The sequence below is a fragment of the Salvelinus fontinalis genome, chromosome 8 (assembly GCF_029448725.1).
Source record: "Salvelinus fontinalis isolate EN_2023a chromosome 8, ASM2944872v1, whole genome shotgun sequence".
Lineage (NCBI taxonomy): Eukaryota > Metazoa > Chordata > Actinopteri > Salmoniformes > Salmonidae > Salvelinus > Salvelinus fontinalis.
The window spans coordinates 20580729-20596904 of record NC_074672.1 but is presented as its reverse complement, the minus strand read 5'-3'; the positions used below and the strand labels follow the sequence as shown (position 1 = coordinate 20596904).

General features: G+C 44.0%; 1 protein-coding gene across 9 annotated transcripts in view; it reads left to right on the top strand.

Annotated features, from left to right (window-relative positions):
• Nucleotides 1-16176, top strand: part of LOC129860845 (disks large-associated protein 4-like) — a 159725-nt gene that overhangs the window by 106180 nt on the left and 37369 nt on the right. For 4 of the 9 annotated variants that reach the window (XM_055931690.1, XM_055931691.1, XM_055931683.1 and 1 more), the window contains one exon: nt 15708-15798. The exons of 1 other annotated variant lie outside the window; for it this stretch is intronic. The gene's annotated coding sequence lies outside the window, so the exon portion shown is untranslated. Of the gene's footprint in view, nt 1-12531; nt 15799-16176 lie in introns of those variants that run through there. 4 more of the 9 variants (XM_055931684.1, XM_055931687.1, XM_055931688.1 and 1 more) reach the window with 3 other exon arrangements.

Sequence of the window (16176 nt, the reverse complement as noted above, 5' to 3'; positions counted from 1 at the left end):
GCTGCTCATGGCTCGCTGGCGGCTCTGGCAGATCCTGTCTGGTTGGCGGCTCTGGCAGATCCTGTCTGGTTGGCGGCTCTGGCAGATCCTGTCTGGTTGGCGGCTCTGGCAGATCCTGTCTGGTTGGCGGCTCTGGCAGATCCTGTCTGGTTGGCGGCTCTGGCAGATCCTGTCTGGTTGGCGGCTCTGGCAGATCCTGTCTGGCGGGAGGCTCTAGCGGCTCCTGTCTGGCGGACGGCTCTAGCGGCTCCTGTCTGGCGGACGGCTCTGTAGGCTCATGGCAGACGGGCGGCTTTGCAGGCTCATGGCAGACGGGCGGCTTTGCAGGCTCATGGCAGACGGATGGCTCAGACGGCGCTGGGGAGACGGATGGCTCAGATGGCGCTGGGGAGACGGATGGCTCAGATGGCGCTGGGGAGACGGATGGCTCAGATGGCGCTGGTGAGACGGATGGCTCTGGCCGGATACGGCGCACTGTAGACCTGGTGCGTGGTGCCGGAACTGGAGGCACCGTGCTAAGGATAAGCACCTTCCTACTAGTGCGGGGAGCAGGGACAGGGCACACTGTACTCTCAAAGCCCACTCTATAACTGATGCGAGGTACCGGCACTGGTGACACCGGGCTGAGGACAAGCACATCAGGATTAGTAGGGGGAGAAGATACAGTGTGTACAGGGCTCTGGAGACGCACAGGAGGCTTTGTGCGTGGTGCCGGAACTGGAGGCACCGAACTGGATACACGCACTACAGAGAGAGTGCGTGGAGGAGGAACTGGGCTCAGGAGACGCACTGGTAGCCTAGTGCGTAGTGTAGGCACTGTAAGTACTAGGCTGGGGCGGGGAGGTGGCGCCGGAAATACCGGACCGTGGAGGCGTACTGGCACTCTTGAGCATTGAGCCTGCCCAACCTTACCTGGTTGAATGCTCCCGGTCGCCCGACCAGTGCGGGGAGGTGGAATAACCCGCACCGGCCTATGTAGGCGAACCGGGGAAACCATGCGTAAGGCAGGTGCCATGTATGCCGGCCCGAGGAGACGCACTGGAGACCAGACGCGTTGAGCCGGCCTCATGACACCTGGCTCAATACCCCATCTAGCCCTGCCAGTGCGGGGAGGTGGAATAACCCGCACTGGGCTATGCACTCGTACAGGAGACACCGTGCGCTCTACTGCGTAACACGGCGCCTGCCCGTACTCCCGCTCTCCACGGTAAGCCTGGGAAGTGGGCGCAGGTCTCCTACCTGCCCTTGGCCCACTACCTCTTAGCCCCCCCCCCAAGAAATTTTTGGGTGTTACTTACGGGCTTTTTGGGCTTCCGTGCCAGACGCGTTCCCTCATAACTCCGGTTCCTCTCTCCGGTAGCCTCTACTCTCCTCAGTGCCTCCAGCTCAGCTTTGGGACGGCGATATTCTCCCGGCTGTGCCCATGGACCTCTCCCGTCCAATATTTCGTCCCAAGTCCAGGAGTCCTTGTTGCCCTGTCGAGCTTTCCCTTGCCGCTTGGTCTTAGCGTGGTGGGTGATTCTGTAAGGGCTGTCTCTCTCCTCATCCTCGGACGAGGAGAGGAGAGAAGGATCATCAGACCAAAATGCAGCTTTCGGGAAATAAGCCATCTTTTTATTTACAACGACGATGGCAACACGAAAAACAAAACACTTTCAAATATACAAAACAAGAAAACGACGTTGACGAAACCTGAACATAAACTTACATAACTAAACGTAACACTTACGGACAGGAACAGACTACATCGAAACGACACGAACAACCGAACAGTCCCGTATGGTGCAAGACATAACACAGATACGGAAGACAATCACCCACAAACAAACAGTGAGAACACCCTACCTAAATATGACTCTTAATTAGAGGAGAACGCAAAACACCTGCCTCTAATTAAGAGCCATACCAGGCAACCAAAACCAACATAGAAACAGATAACATAGACTGCCCACCCAAAACACATGCCCTGACCATAAACACATACAAAAACAACATAAAACAGGTCAGGACCGTTACACTAACATGCATTTATTTATCCTTGTCAGATGGGCTACTGTGTCTCCTGTTCAGATATAGGCATACAGATCGAGGCTAATTTGTTAATTTTCGATCCAAATATATTTTATAAAGATAAGCATTATATTGTTTGATTGTAGGAGTAACTCTGATAGGCCTGAAACATTCTTACTCACCTCAAGTTCAACTGTCGGAATCAGTTGGTGCACCGGTGCGTACTGTCTTCATATCATAGGCCTACAGTATAATAGACTAATAGCCAAACCATACCAAACCTTCACAAACGTTTCTAAACTTTATTAAGATAATATCAAAGTCAAGAAATTGTTTATTATATCACAGCAAACACAACATTACAGTTGGCCAAAGAAAATAGCTCAACAGAATGAAACAAAACACAAATTGGTTTAAAGTAAACCTTCACAAAAGTTTTGAACAGGCTATATTGCAGCTATTACCAAAAAAGTGCCTACCACAACTAACAAAAACAGCAATAGGCTCTTTATGTTTATTTAACAACAGGCCTACCTACAGTATAACCTTACTAAATACAGAACACACAATTTAAAAGACAGATCCAACTTAATTTAACCAATGAAAATATCTTAACAGAATGAAACAAAACACGTTTTGCATCAGTTATTTTGCATAGGCTACTGGTTTAGACCTACAATAATAACAATGATATACAATAATAACAATAATATAATAAAACAAATTATTATAAATAAGAACAAAATAATTAAGTTTCAAAATTGCATCCTACCCAAATAGCGTGTTGCACAGTAGCCTGCAAGGATTTGGGCTGTCTTCCATCACGTACATTACATAGAATGCATGAAATGTGTTTATAAAAAGGCACAACAAAACAAATCTACACCTTGCTAGAAAATGTCCCACATGTGTGAAAATCCTGAAAATGTGTCTGCTCAACTGTACGCATAGAGCATCGCCAACTCAAAACATCTTCCCTCAGCTAGGATCGAAAACCATGGGACACCAGTTCTGTCATATATGCTGGGTTACAACAATCTCTCAACCCAGGCTCTGAAACCCAGCAAAGTGCTGCCAGTTACCAGTCCTTTTCACTGCATCATGTTCTGTATAGAAAGGCTTCTGGTGGCCTCTAAAGGCTATTCTCTTCCTTTCAGCCCAGCTGCTCTTTTCATCCCTGCCTGCTCCAGCTCCATCATTGATCTAAATCTCTGAGCTTTATTTACACTCAAGTCTGCTGTGAGCTCACACCACTCGTGTTTCACCAGCTGTGTACAATTTCTACTAACAGACTGTTAAAATCAGGTGTTTGAAACATTCTGGTCCCCCTGCTTTGGTATACAGTGATGTGCCTGTGCACTTTGCCATGCAGCTTTTGTTTCATTGTCACTAAGCAGCAGCAAGTAATCTGTTCATTACAGACAGGAAATGAAATTGGTCAATTACAGACACCGTATGTGGTGCAATGTAATTTGGTATTATATATCATGTTACAAATACTGAAATATACAGTTCATGCTCAGATTGATTAGATTGCAGCTTGTTATGTATGTGTATTCTTTCGGTGTGTAATCTTCTCAGAGCGTCTTCAAGGTCCTGTCACAACAAGAGGCTTAGACTGAACACACAGACAGGCAAGACAACCACCACACCACCCTGTTGATGCTGCCCCTCTGTCTGACCAGCTTCTACTGATGGACTGTTCTGTCAGAGTGGTCCCTGCCCACTCCCTGCCTGGATACACATATGAGACTATAATCTATTTACACAAGGGGGAAGCAAAACGCCATATTATTTTCATCTGGTTTCTGCTGCCCGGGCCAATTGGACTGTGATGGGACAGATGCTGTGTGGCCGTCCCTGATCTGTGTTCCTCTGGGATTTACAGAGGGCTAGTCAGGCTGCTACTGCTGCTACTGCTGGGAAATCCACTTAATATGAGACCCTTGACAGAGAGAGCTCGGTTATTACGCTGTACAGAGCTCCCTCAGGATGGAAAGCCTTTAATTAGCAATAGCATAGAGGTGCTTATTGGTTGGGCTTGGACCTGAGAGCTAATTATCCTATTTCAGTCTAATAAGTAAATGGTGTGCCAATGGTCATATTCACCTTGCTAATGAGACAGAGGGATAGAATAGGGACAATGAACCAGGTTGATTGGGATTTGTGTGTTTGCAGTGCGTGCGTGTGTGGTGGGCCATCTGATTACTGAACTGAAGGTCTGGGCAAATTTAAAATCAGGCCAGCGAAGAAGTACCCTAAATTGTTTGGCAAAATGGGTTAGGGATGCAGAGGGATAAGGCATTGTTGTGGCAGGGCATGGTGCCAGAGTTAGACAACAGCAGATTAAGTTGAACCCTGATCAACTCTCAAACCAAACCTATCATTAGAGAAAACATTTTTGCTTTGCCCTTTGCTTCCTCTGTGTACTGTTCTATGTCCTGTCCTTTTTCATCCTCCCTTTTCTTCTACTTCCAGAGGCAAATGAACCGTTTCTTCACTGTAAGCTCCAGCCCCAGGGACTCTTAAACTCCAAAGCTCTGACGGCATTTTAAATGGATGCTGGAGGAGGATTTGCCTTGCCAGCTACTAGCCAATAGCATTGAATAGCTCCCCTGGGCACACAGGACAGGCAGGCATCACCGTAAGGCTATTGTTTCTGAGCTGAAGACACTTAGCAGTGTTGCTTAACATGCTTCCCACACCACAGCAGCATATGACTCCATGGGTTAATGCTTGTGGCTTTTTCATTCAACAATGTGAGTCTCGTTGTGTCTTGAGACCATTACGGTGTCAAAGTAATTTAGCCACAAAGTGGTGTTCCTTGTTCAAAGCTCTGGTTTTCTTTCTTTACACTCTTAGTCATTGTTGCCTTGTCTGCTCTGCTGTTGGTCCACACCATGACAGATCAAATATATCTGTTAGTACTGTAAACTTTGATCTCGGGTGATTGATTGTGACTTCTACAATCTTTGTCCCTGCATGGCATTCGTATGGTTGTAATGTGAAGCCTCTGTACTCGGCCTGTCCTCAAGCCTCAAAGATTCCCATCTCATTCTGGTCCGCTTTTCTTTTTTCCCGTCAGAGTCCTACAGATGTTAGCCAAATTCATGCAGTAGTACAGTATGTGCAAATGCAATCTCAAGATTGGATCTTTGTTGTCAGGCAATGTTCAGAAGCTGGAATGAGACATTACAGAATTAAAACAGTAATGAAAAAGAAGCCAGAACCAGAATACTTGAGGATTTTGTAAGTAAATTGCCAAGGGAGAACTTTCAGCCTTTCCCCTAATTATACTTCAGTGCCTGCAGTGCTAAATGAAGGAGAGGGGAGAGCTGCATGGGGATTGCTTTAATGGGCAAAGCGTTGATGAGTGTCCTATAAACACCAAATGTTACTCGCTCTGAATATTTCAACAGGGCTTAGCATTTTAGAACGTCTCCCAAGCTGTAACAATGAGAGCCGTTGGCCCTGGATAGAGACGTGCGTGCCACCACAGAGTCCCAACAGATCCTGTGCAGGCAACTCAAAGCCAGGGTTGAATGGCTGTAGTGCTTGCTATAACACATACCCATGAGTAGTTTGCCCTGGCTGGCTATCTTTAAACCAGGCCTTCTGTCATTCTCTAACTACCTCTCTAGCTATCCATGATGCCCAATCAAAATGGGCCCTGAAACCTTTTAACACTCACTTTATACAATACATTAACCACCATTGTCTTCATGGAACATCTGTACCATATGGTTAATGTTCTGATCTACCAGCCTTACAGGGGAAATCATTATATTTATAGAATTTTCCATTAGGCTATGTTGTATGTACCATCTTAAATAAGCATGCTTCATTCAAAAAAATGTAGAACTAGGAATAGATATAGCCCTTGGTTCACTCCAGACCTGTCTGCCCTTGACAGCACAAAAACATCCTGTGGCGTTCGATAGCCCCCGCAATATGCAACTTTTCAGGGAAGTTAGGAACCAATATATACAGGCAGTTAGGAAAGCTAAGGCTAGCTTTTTCAAACAGAAATTTGCATCCTGTAGTACAAACTCAAAAAAGTTCTGGGACACTGTAAAGTCCATGGAGAATAAGAGCACCTCCTCCCAGCTGCCCACTGCACTGAGGGTAGGAAACACTGTCAATACTGATAAATCCACAATAATTGAGAATTTCAATAAGCATTTTTCTACGGCTAGCCATGCTTTCCACCTGGCTACCCCTACCCCGGTCAACAGCCCTGCGCTCCCCACAGCAACTCGCCCAAACCTCCCCCACTTCTCCTTCACCCAAATCCAAATAGCTGATGTTCTGAAAGAGCTGCAAAATCTGGACCCCTACAAATCAGCTGGGCTAGACAATCTGGACCCTCTCTTTCTAAAATGATCTGCTGAAATTATTGCAACCCCTATTACTAGCCTGTTCCACCTCTCTTTCATATCGTCTGAGATTCACATAGATTGGAAAGCTGCCGCGGTCATCCCCCTCTTCAAAGGGGGAGACACTCTAGACCCAAACTGTTACAGACCTATATCTATTCTACTCTGCCTTTCTAAGATCTTTGAAAGCCAAGTTAACAAACAGATTACCAACCATTTCGAATCTCACCGTACCTTCTCCGCTATGCATTCTGGTTTCAGAGCTGGTCATGGGTGTACCTCAGCCATGCTCAAGGTCCTAAACGATATCATAACCGCCATCGATAAGAGACATTACTGTGCAGCCGTATTCATCGACCTGGCTAAGGCTTTCGACTCTGTCAATCACAACATTCTTATTGGCAGACTCAACAGCCGTGGTTTCTCAAATGACTGCCTCGCCTGGTTCACCAACTACATCTCCGATAGAGTTCAGTATGTCAAATCGGAGGGCCTGGTATTCGGACCTCTGACAGTATCTATGGGGGTGCCACAGGGTTCAATTCTCGGGCTGAGGCTCATCTCTGTATACGTCAATGATGTCGCTCTCGCTGCTGGTGATTCTTTGATCCACCTCTATGCAGACGACACCATTCTGTATACCTCTGGCCCTTCTTTGGACACTGTGTTAACTAACCTCCAAACGAGCTTCAATGCCATACAACTCTCCGTCTGTGGCCTCCAACTGCTCTGCAAATAAAACTAAATACATGCTCTTCAACCGTTCGCTGCCCGCACCTGCCCGCCCGTCCAGCATCACTACTCTGGGCGGTTCTGACTTAGAATATGTGGACAACTACAAATACCTAGGTGTCTGGTTAGACTGTAAACTCTCCTTCCAGACTCACATTAAACATCTCCAATCCAAAATTAAATCTAGAATCGGATTCCTATTTCGCAACAAAGCATCCTTCACTCTGCCAAACATACCCTCGTAAAACTGACCGTCCTACCGATCCTCGACTTCGGCGATGTCATTTACAAAATAGCCTCCAACACTCTACTCAACAAATTGGATGCAGTCTATCACAGTGCCATCCGTTTTGTCACCAAAGCCCCATATACTACCCACCACTGCGACCTGTATGCTCTCGTTGGCTGGCCCTCGCTTCATACTCGGCGCCAACCCCACTGGCTCCAGGTCATCTACAAGTCTCTGCTAGGTAAAGCCCTGCCTTATCTCAGCTCACTGGTCAACATACACCTGTAGCACGCGCTCCAGCAGGTATATCTCTCTGGTCACCCCCAAAGCCAATTCTTCCTTTGGCCGCCTGTCCTTCCAGTTCTCTGCCGCCAATGACTGGAATGAACTGCAAAAATCTCTGAAGCTGGAGACGCTTACCTCCCTCACTAGCTTTAAGCACCAGCTGTCAGAGCAGCTCACAGATCACTGCACCTGTACATAGCTCATCTGTAAATAGGTCATCCAATCTACCTCATCCCCATACTGTATTTATATATTTATCTTGCTCCTTTGACCCCAGGATCTCAACTTGCACATTCATCTTCTGCACATCCTACCATTCCAGTGTTTAATTGCTATATTTTAATTAATTTGCCACCATAGCCTATTTATTGCCTTACTTATCTTATCCTACCTCATTTGCGCATGCTGTATATAGATTTTTCTACTGTATTATTGATTGTATGTTTGTTTATTCCATGTGTAACTCTGTGTTGTTGTATGTGTCGAACTGCTTTGCTTTATCTTGGCCAGGTCGCAGTTGCAAATGAGAACTTGTTCTCAACTAGCCTAACTGGATAAATAAAGGTGAAATAAAATAAAATAAATACAAATACATGTATGGGCAATGAAGTGCTATGCTGGGTATGGCAGGCATGCAGCATTAGGCTGTCATACAATGAAGTGTAACGCTCGTCAGGATCGGACCAAAATGCAGCGTGGTTTGAATACATACTTTTTTATTATGTAAACGAAGACGGAAAACACTTGATAAACTACAAAACAACAAAACGACGTGAACAGACCTGAACTTGAGAACATAAAACATGAACGCACGAACAGGAACGAACGAAACGAAACAGTACCGTGTGGCGAACAAACACAGACACAGCAACAATCACCCACAAACAAACAGTGAGAACAGCCTACCTTAATATGGTTCTCAATCAGAGGAAACGTAAAACACCTGCCCCTGATTGAGAACCATATCAGGCTAGTTGAATGAACCCAACATAGAAACACATAACATAGAATGCCCACCCAGCTCACGTCCTGACCAACTAAACAAGACTTAACAAAGGAAAATAAGGTCAGGAACATGACACGAAGCTCTCACTACAATCACCTTGTCAGAGCCAGACTGCGTCAACTTTGTAACCCTTTTTATTTTCGATTAGTCACTTCAACCTGTATATTGCTCTCTCTCTCAGTGGTGGTTAAGATGTCAGTGAAACACAACACAATGCTTGTTTAGGACACAATGCTTCCTGAGGGTGGAAACAGGATGTTGTTATATAACTCAGTGTCGTTATGTGCCATTTCCATCACCAGCAGCAGCCAGCGACCCTCCCCACGGCCCATTCAGTGACACACAAACGAAAAGAGACTAGCTTTTTTCTTTTTCTTGTATCAAATAATGCAGACTCTGTGGAAGATAGTCAAATCTTGCTTGTTTACAACTTCAGTCTCAGATTCGTCCTTTTCTAACCATAATCATATCTGAGCTAGAAATGGGGCTCTTGAATAAAGAACACAATGCTAATGGTTCGCCTCTTATTAGCCCTGTCATCCTCAGCCTTATCTGGGTCTCTGCCAATCCCAGGGCATACAGCTGGGACTGGCTCTAACAAAAGGAGGCAGTTGTGACAACGTTTTTACAGAAACAAGTGACTGGGAGCTACTTGCCTAACAATGGGACTAATGGCGTGTGTGCTCATATGTAAAGTGTCAATCCTGTGTGAATAGGGGCTTAGTTAATTTTGGAAGGATTATCGATTTTGAAGTGAAATGTGAATGTGCTAATATATTAATGTGTGAATGTGTTAATCGTTCTGATTTGCTATCTTTGAGACCCAACCTTGGCCAGGAATCGCCTTACAATAAATTACTGATTCACTCGACATAAACAACAATTCGACCACACAATCACAATCCATTAGACCACACGTGACACAATTCCAAAGCATTTGGGTGATTTATATACAAACTTGAAGCCAATGTCTGAGTGAGAGGGAGCGGATAAGAGTGAGAGAAGGAAAGAGAAAGGGAGGTGATTATTTTGGGAGTGTTTTCTAAAGCCGATGCCCAGCAGGCAGCTGTATATTCACCTCTGAACAAGGAGCTGTTGCTGGATCAATACCTCTGTCCTCACCAAAGGCTGAAAGGGAAGTGCACTGCCACTGAGCAAATTCATTAAAGGCCTGGTTAGTGGCACAGCACAGTGGGGTTTGGCTGGGTGGCCAGTCTCCACTGGCTGACAGGTTCAGGTCTGAAAAATAAAGTTCCCTTTAGACAAATATACTGCTTTGAAAGGATTTGTGTAGATTGAGCTGTATGAACTTGAATAAAACTTGAAAACCAGATCAAGATTAAATCTTCAGAATGATTAATAAGATAAAAATCCCATGATCCTTTTAGTCTGTCACGAGTTGTAAGGACCCAATAAGAACTCCAAGGAGAGCAGAGTCTCCACACAGTCAAAACCAGTCCAATGGCCAGTTAGCAGTCTGCTAACCCTGAAGAACTGGTTCTGTTGTTCAGCACCTACCTTTTTATTAGCGTCTCGCTAATAGGCCTAGTTAGTGTGCCTGTTTTACAGAGCTAAACTAAGCAGTAAACCCACTCTTACTCTTTTGTAGTCCTCAGATCAGACGCTTCATCAAAGAAGTCCTACGCTAAGTTTGTTAATTTTTCGCCAACCTGTTCCCGCTCTCTCATCTTATTTGCGCCTAATGAACTCAGTGTGATGCATATTAAAGCTCTTTAAGGCCACGCAGAGAGGCAGTCGACAAAAAATGTGCTTCCAAACTAAGCCTTTACAGAATATATGTTGTGTGCTGCAAAGCTTGAATTGAAAAGACAGTGTTTGTGTGTGTGTACGTGTCAATGCGTGTGTCAATGTGTGCGTGTGGCCTTTTCTTAAAATAATCTCCTCCATGCGCTGTCTGTCTATGATTAGTAACAGTCACACTGTTCTCAGCCTGCTGAAGGACTAAAGTCACTTGAAATTCAGTGGTCAGAGTTAGAATCTTTTGGACAAAGGAAATCATTTAAAATCTTGTGTGCCTCTGCCTTGTAATCATTAGACTCCAAAATGGCAATGTTGGAATCCATATCAATTCCTATGGACTACATTTCTACCAGATTATCATTTTTCATCAAAGAGTAAATAATAATAATGAATATCCTGATCAGTGACAGGTTTCCTACCTTTTCATGTGTGCAACGTGATTCTGTCAGAGATGGTGGTGGGCACACTATCAAAGGCCCCTCTGATTGAACTGTCACTTTGACCTGGTTAAATAATTATCGAGGACGTTGAGTCAATGTCGAACTTCAAACAGTGCTAGGCTATATGCAGGAATGTGAATAAAAAGAGATCTCTGTCTCTTTGATTTCATATGTCTCTGTAGATGATGTGGGAGCACACTGCACAGCAGTAATATCATGTCTGAACGCTTTTCTATAGTACATCCTATCAATTAGTTGGCTTACACCACACACTAGTAGTTCACAAACCGGCTGAATTTCAGTCTCCGAACAACCATAAATGAACCATTACACAATGCATCGACTCCATGTTATACACCAAGAGAAAATATTACATTCTCAGGTGTATCCACTGATGCCGCATAGTACTACAGCATGTAGAAGCTTAGTTCAAACTCTTGTCATGTTCAAACTCTTGTCATGTTCAAACTCTTGTCATAGCACCATAGAAGGTAGACATAAGCAGAAGTGTGATGTTCTCTCAGGGTAGAATGGTAGAAACAGTGGCTGACACTGGGGGTTCACTAACGAAAGTAAATGTCAGCTAGGTGTGGGTTGAAGGTTGCTGATTAGGCTTGGTGCTGTCTCTGTGCTCTACTTATCATTGGAAACCGCACCAATGAATAGGGCTACATAGGGCTGTATACCAACACACACACACACACACACACACACACACACACACACACACACACACACACACACAGGTGAACAGCTTGCTGCTGAAATAGACCCAGCAGTCCTGTCACTCAGGGGAAGTGTTACATCTCTTTTACCGTTGCAGACAGGCCACAGCTCCCATGACACTTACGCTAAGCCTGTGCTTCCCCACTGTGTGTGAGAACTGGTGATGGGCATTTAAAGCAGCCTGAGCCCAGGGGGATCTTCCGTCTACTTGATAATTATCTCTGCGCCTGTGGTCCAGGTTCCATACACAGCCAGCCTGACCCTGGGACGGAGATGCACGGGGCTGCAGCACTTCGCAACATCTTTACATAGAGCCTAGAGTGCTGTGATGTGTGTGTGCGTGCGTGCACATGCTTGTGTGGGTCTACACATGCATTCACACTGTGTGTGTGTGTGTGTGTGTGTGTGTGTGTGTGTGTGTGTGTGTGTGTGTGTGTGTGTGTGTGTGTGTGTACACGTGTGTGTACACGTGTGTGTGTGTGTACACGTGTGTGCACACGTGTACGTGTGTGTGTACACGTGTACGTGTGTGTGTTTGTACACATGTGTGTTTGTGAACGTGTGTGTTTGTACACGTGTGTGTTTGTACACGTGTGTGTATGTGCCTGTGCGCCCTTGTGGCTAAGGCAGATGAATTACAGCAGCCTACAGTATATTGCTGTGAAGCCGGCTGTATTTGTCTAGGCGTTGTTCTGCTTCAGCAAAGAGACAGACTGAGATAAGTGAGAGCTCTCCTACAGCAGAGTGGGAGTGGGTGTATGAGGTTAGATAAAGGAAACAAACCCCAAACTAATGTTGTGGTAATTAAATGTGAGCGGTACATGCTCAACTCCCAGGCAGGATTTCCAACTGTGCTGTCAGAGGGAGATGCTGAATGACCGTGCAGTGAAGCTGTGTTCAATGACACAATTCCCACTGGGCACACACTGGTTGAATCAACGTTTCCACATAATTTCTCACATAAATATGGTATTTTTATACTTTTTAATGTCATGTTTACAGATCTTTAAGAATGAGCAGGTTAATCTGAGATACTAGAAAAAAATGACACCAAAAACTCAAGCTACAACTAGTTTTCCTGTGCCCACAAAACATTTCCATCATCAATTTCCTCAGCATGATTTAGGCTTCCAGCTGCATGCGCGTGAGTCATTATGCCAGAGCCTTTTTGCCAGGTAGATCTGTGACGTCAGAGGCATCAGGAAGAGAGAACCAATAAACAGACAGACTTGTCTAGACTGACTGTTGCTTTGGAAACCACTATCCGTATTGACATACAATTCCATGGCAGGAGAATACGGCCATCATTCATCAGCGCTTTAGGACCCCCTGTCTCTTGTCTCAGAAAGGTGATGTCACAACAGCCAACCAGCAGAGAGAGAGGATCCATCAGCTCTGCTTTACACTAATCCCTGATTCCCTGAGCGCTATACTATCACCTCTGTATATGGTCAGGTTACGACAGCCAGGAGAGATGACTGAGGTCAGGATACAGAATATCACATCTGCTCCTCTGTTCGTCCCCATTTGAGACACTGTAATAGCTTTGAAGTACTTCATTGGGGTGACAACCTGTGTCTGCCTTACGTCGGTGTTTGTTCTATTCCCCATGTTAACCTCTGTGAGTCTCTGATTCTACTTGTAGTTTACCTTAAATTAGTACAAGGTGATTGTGGCAGCAGAGGCCTATGCACCAAACCCAGTACATCTGGGCAGACAGCCTACACAGTGGAAGACAGGGTTGCACTCTCTGCAGTAAAATGCAGTTTATATTTGCATTGCTAAATAACCTTAATAAAATCATAAGTTAATAGCCTTTAAAGTTCAGTCAGACAGTCATTTTGTGCTTTAATATGCAGTGACCTTTAAAAGACATACAAGATTAAGCACAGATGGTCAATTTACATTTCTCACTTCATTTAGTCATATAAAGAGAATCATGTCATTTTGATGAGCAGAGCATATACCAGTGTGTACTAAATAATTCTACACCCTGAGCTCAGTTGGGAAGCACTGATGCGTTCAAATCTCTGGCCTAGCCTGTATGCCGTTGTTCTGTTCTGTAGCTCCCCCTGGTGGTTAGTTGGAAAACCGTGCTGACATGGTGATGTGTGTTACAGGAGAAGATAAGTTATGGTCCCCTTCATCTGCTGGTAGAGGGCAACTCCTCTACTCCTCTGCAGTTTGGTCTAGCTATATCAATAACATCGTTGTAGAAGTGCTGTGTGACACACAATGTATTTTTAGTTAGTGCTTCACAACAGTACTTAAAAGATCTTAGGACACATTGAAAATAGTTAATGAGCTCCAACTCTATGTTCATTTGCTTACAGTGCCTTCAGAAAGTATTCACACTCCTTGACTTTTTCCACATTTTGTTGTGTTACAAGGTGGAATTAAGATGGATTTAATAGTTGTTGTTTTTTACGATCTACACAAAACTACTGTCAAAGTGGAAGAAATATTCTATCATTTGTAAAAGATATATTGAAAAATAAAGCACTAATATATCTTTATTAGATAAGTATTCATTCCCCTGAGTCAACACCAGTGGCGGTCGGTGCCGTTTAAGATGAGGGAGGACAAAACATGTTTTATGAGCATGGCCTTATTTCAATTACAGCATATTGGATGACTGTCATTCATATTCCATTCACCCAGCTCAATGTAACAAATCAAATCAAATTTGATTTGTCACATAAACATGGTTAGCAGATGTTAATGCGAATGTAGCGAAATGCTTGTGCTTCTAGTTCCGACAATGCAGTAATAACCAACGAGTAATCTAACCTAACAATTTCACAACAACTACCTTATACACACAAGTGTAAAGGGATGAAAAATATGTACATAAAGATATATGAATGAGTGATGGTACAGAACGGCATAGGCAAGATGCAGTAGATGGTATCGAGTACAGTATATACATAGGAGATGAGTAATGTAGGGTATGTAAACATTATATTAAGTGGCATTGTTTAAAGTGGGTAGTGATACATTTTTTACATCCATTTTTCAATTATTCCATAACATTGATAGGTTTAGGCTACTTACTACATGATACTCAAATTTTCCCTATACCCAACATGAGGTTGCTGCAACCTAGCCTATGAATGAAAGTTTACAACGTAGGTGCGTGCACAGGTCGAGAGAAATTTGAGTAATCAAGGTGACCGACATTGACACATTCAATACCACCTTGCACAATCTTGCCTGCATCTAGCTCATCTAGGGTGTAATCATTAGTCCAACAGTTGCAAATGGGAGAGTTTCTATTGGACAAATTCAGTTATGTTTATGTTTTTCAACAGAATCAGCGGAATGAATACACCCCTGATCACACGCAAACAGTTCACTTTCATAGCAGCCAGATCGTTGTATAATTCCTTCTTGCATCTACGCGCATCTTACCTTTTCCCTTCGCTTGTGGACTTCAGTGCACAACATATCAGCAGTCAGTGACCAGGCGAAATAACCTTTCCAAGCCAAACCCTCTGTTTGAGCCGGGTGTTTGAATAGTCTAAACTAGCTAGCTAGCTGCATTTGCTAGCTAAGTAAGTGAAACCAAAAAAATGTTTAATGGAATATGTGCTTCTACACCTGCATTGCTTTCTGTTTGGGGTTTTAGGCTGGGTTTCTGTACAGCACTTCGAGATATTAGCTGATGTACGAAGGGCTATATAAAATAAACTTGATTGATTTGATTTGAATATAGCTAGCTCGCTCTCTCACATCTCCTTCATTTTTGAAGAAATTACTTTGTTCAAAACTGTTCAACTATTGTCTCTCTCTCTTTGAGTTAACTACTAACCTCATTTTATGCACTGCAGTGCTAGCTAGCTGTAGCTTATGCTTTCAGTACGAGATTCATTTTCTGTTCCTTTGATTGGATGGACAACATATCAGTTCATGCTGCAATACCTCTGATAGGTTGGAGGACATCCTCCAGAAGTTGCCATAATTACTCTGTAAGTCTATGGAAGGGGATGAGATCCACGAGTAAATGTGCCCAGAGGAAGATGGAAACTAGCTGCTGATGCTACTGTAGACCTTCATTGCAAAACAATGTGTTTTAAACAATTATTTGGTGACGTGAATACATTTAGTATTAATTTTTCACTATTTTTATGAAATTCACCAAGGAGGATGGTCCTCGCCTGCCTCCTCTGAGGAACCTTCCCTATACAAGTTAGAATCACCTTTGGCAGCAATTACAGCTGTGAGTATTCCTGGGTAAGTCTTTATGAGCTTTCCACACCTGGATTGTGCAACATTTGCCATTATTCTTTTCAAAGCTCTGTTCTTAAAGCTCTGTCAAATTGGTTGTTGATCATTGCTAGACAACCATTTTGAGGTTTCGCCATATATTTTAAAGCATTATTAAGTCAAAATTGTAACTCGGCCACTCAGGAACCTTCACTGTCTTCTTGGTAACCAACTTCACTGTAGATTTGGTCGTGTGTTTTAGGTTATTGTTTGGTGGAAAGCACACTGAACCAGTTTTTCTTACCTTATAGATAATTGTATTTTATGGAGGTACAGAGATGAGGTAGTCATTCAAAAGTCATGTTAAACACTATTATTGCACACAGACAGTCCATGCAACTTATG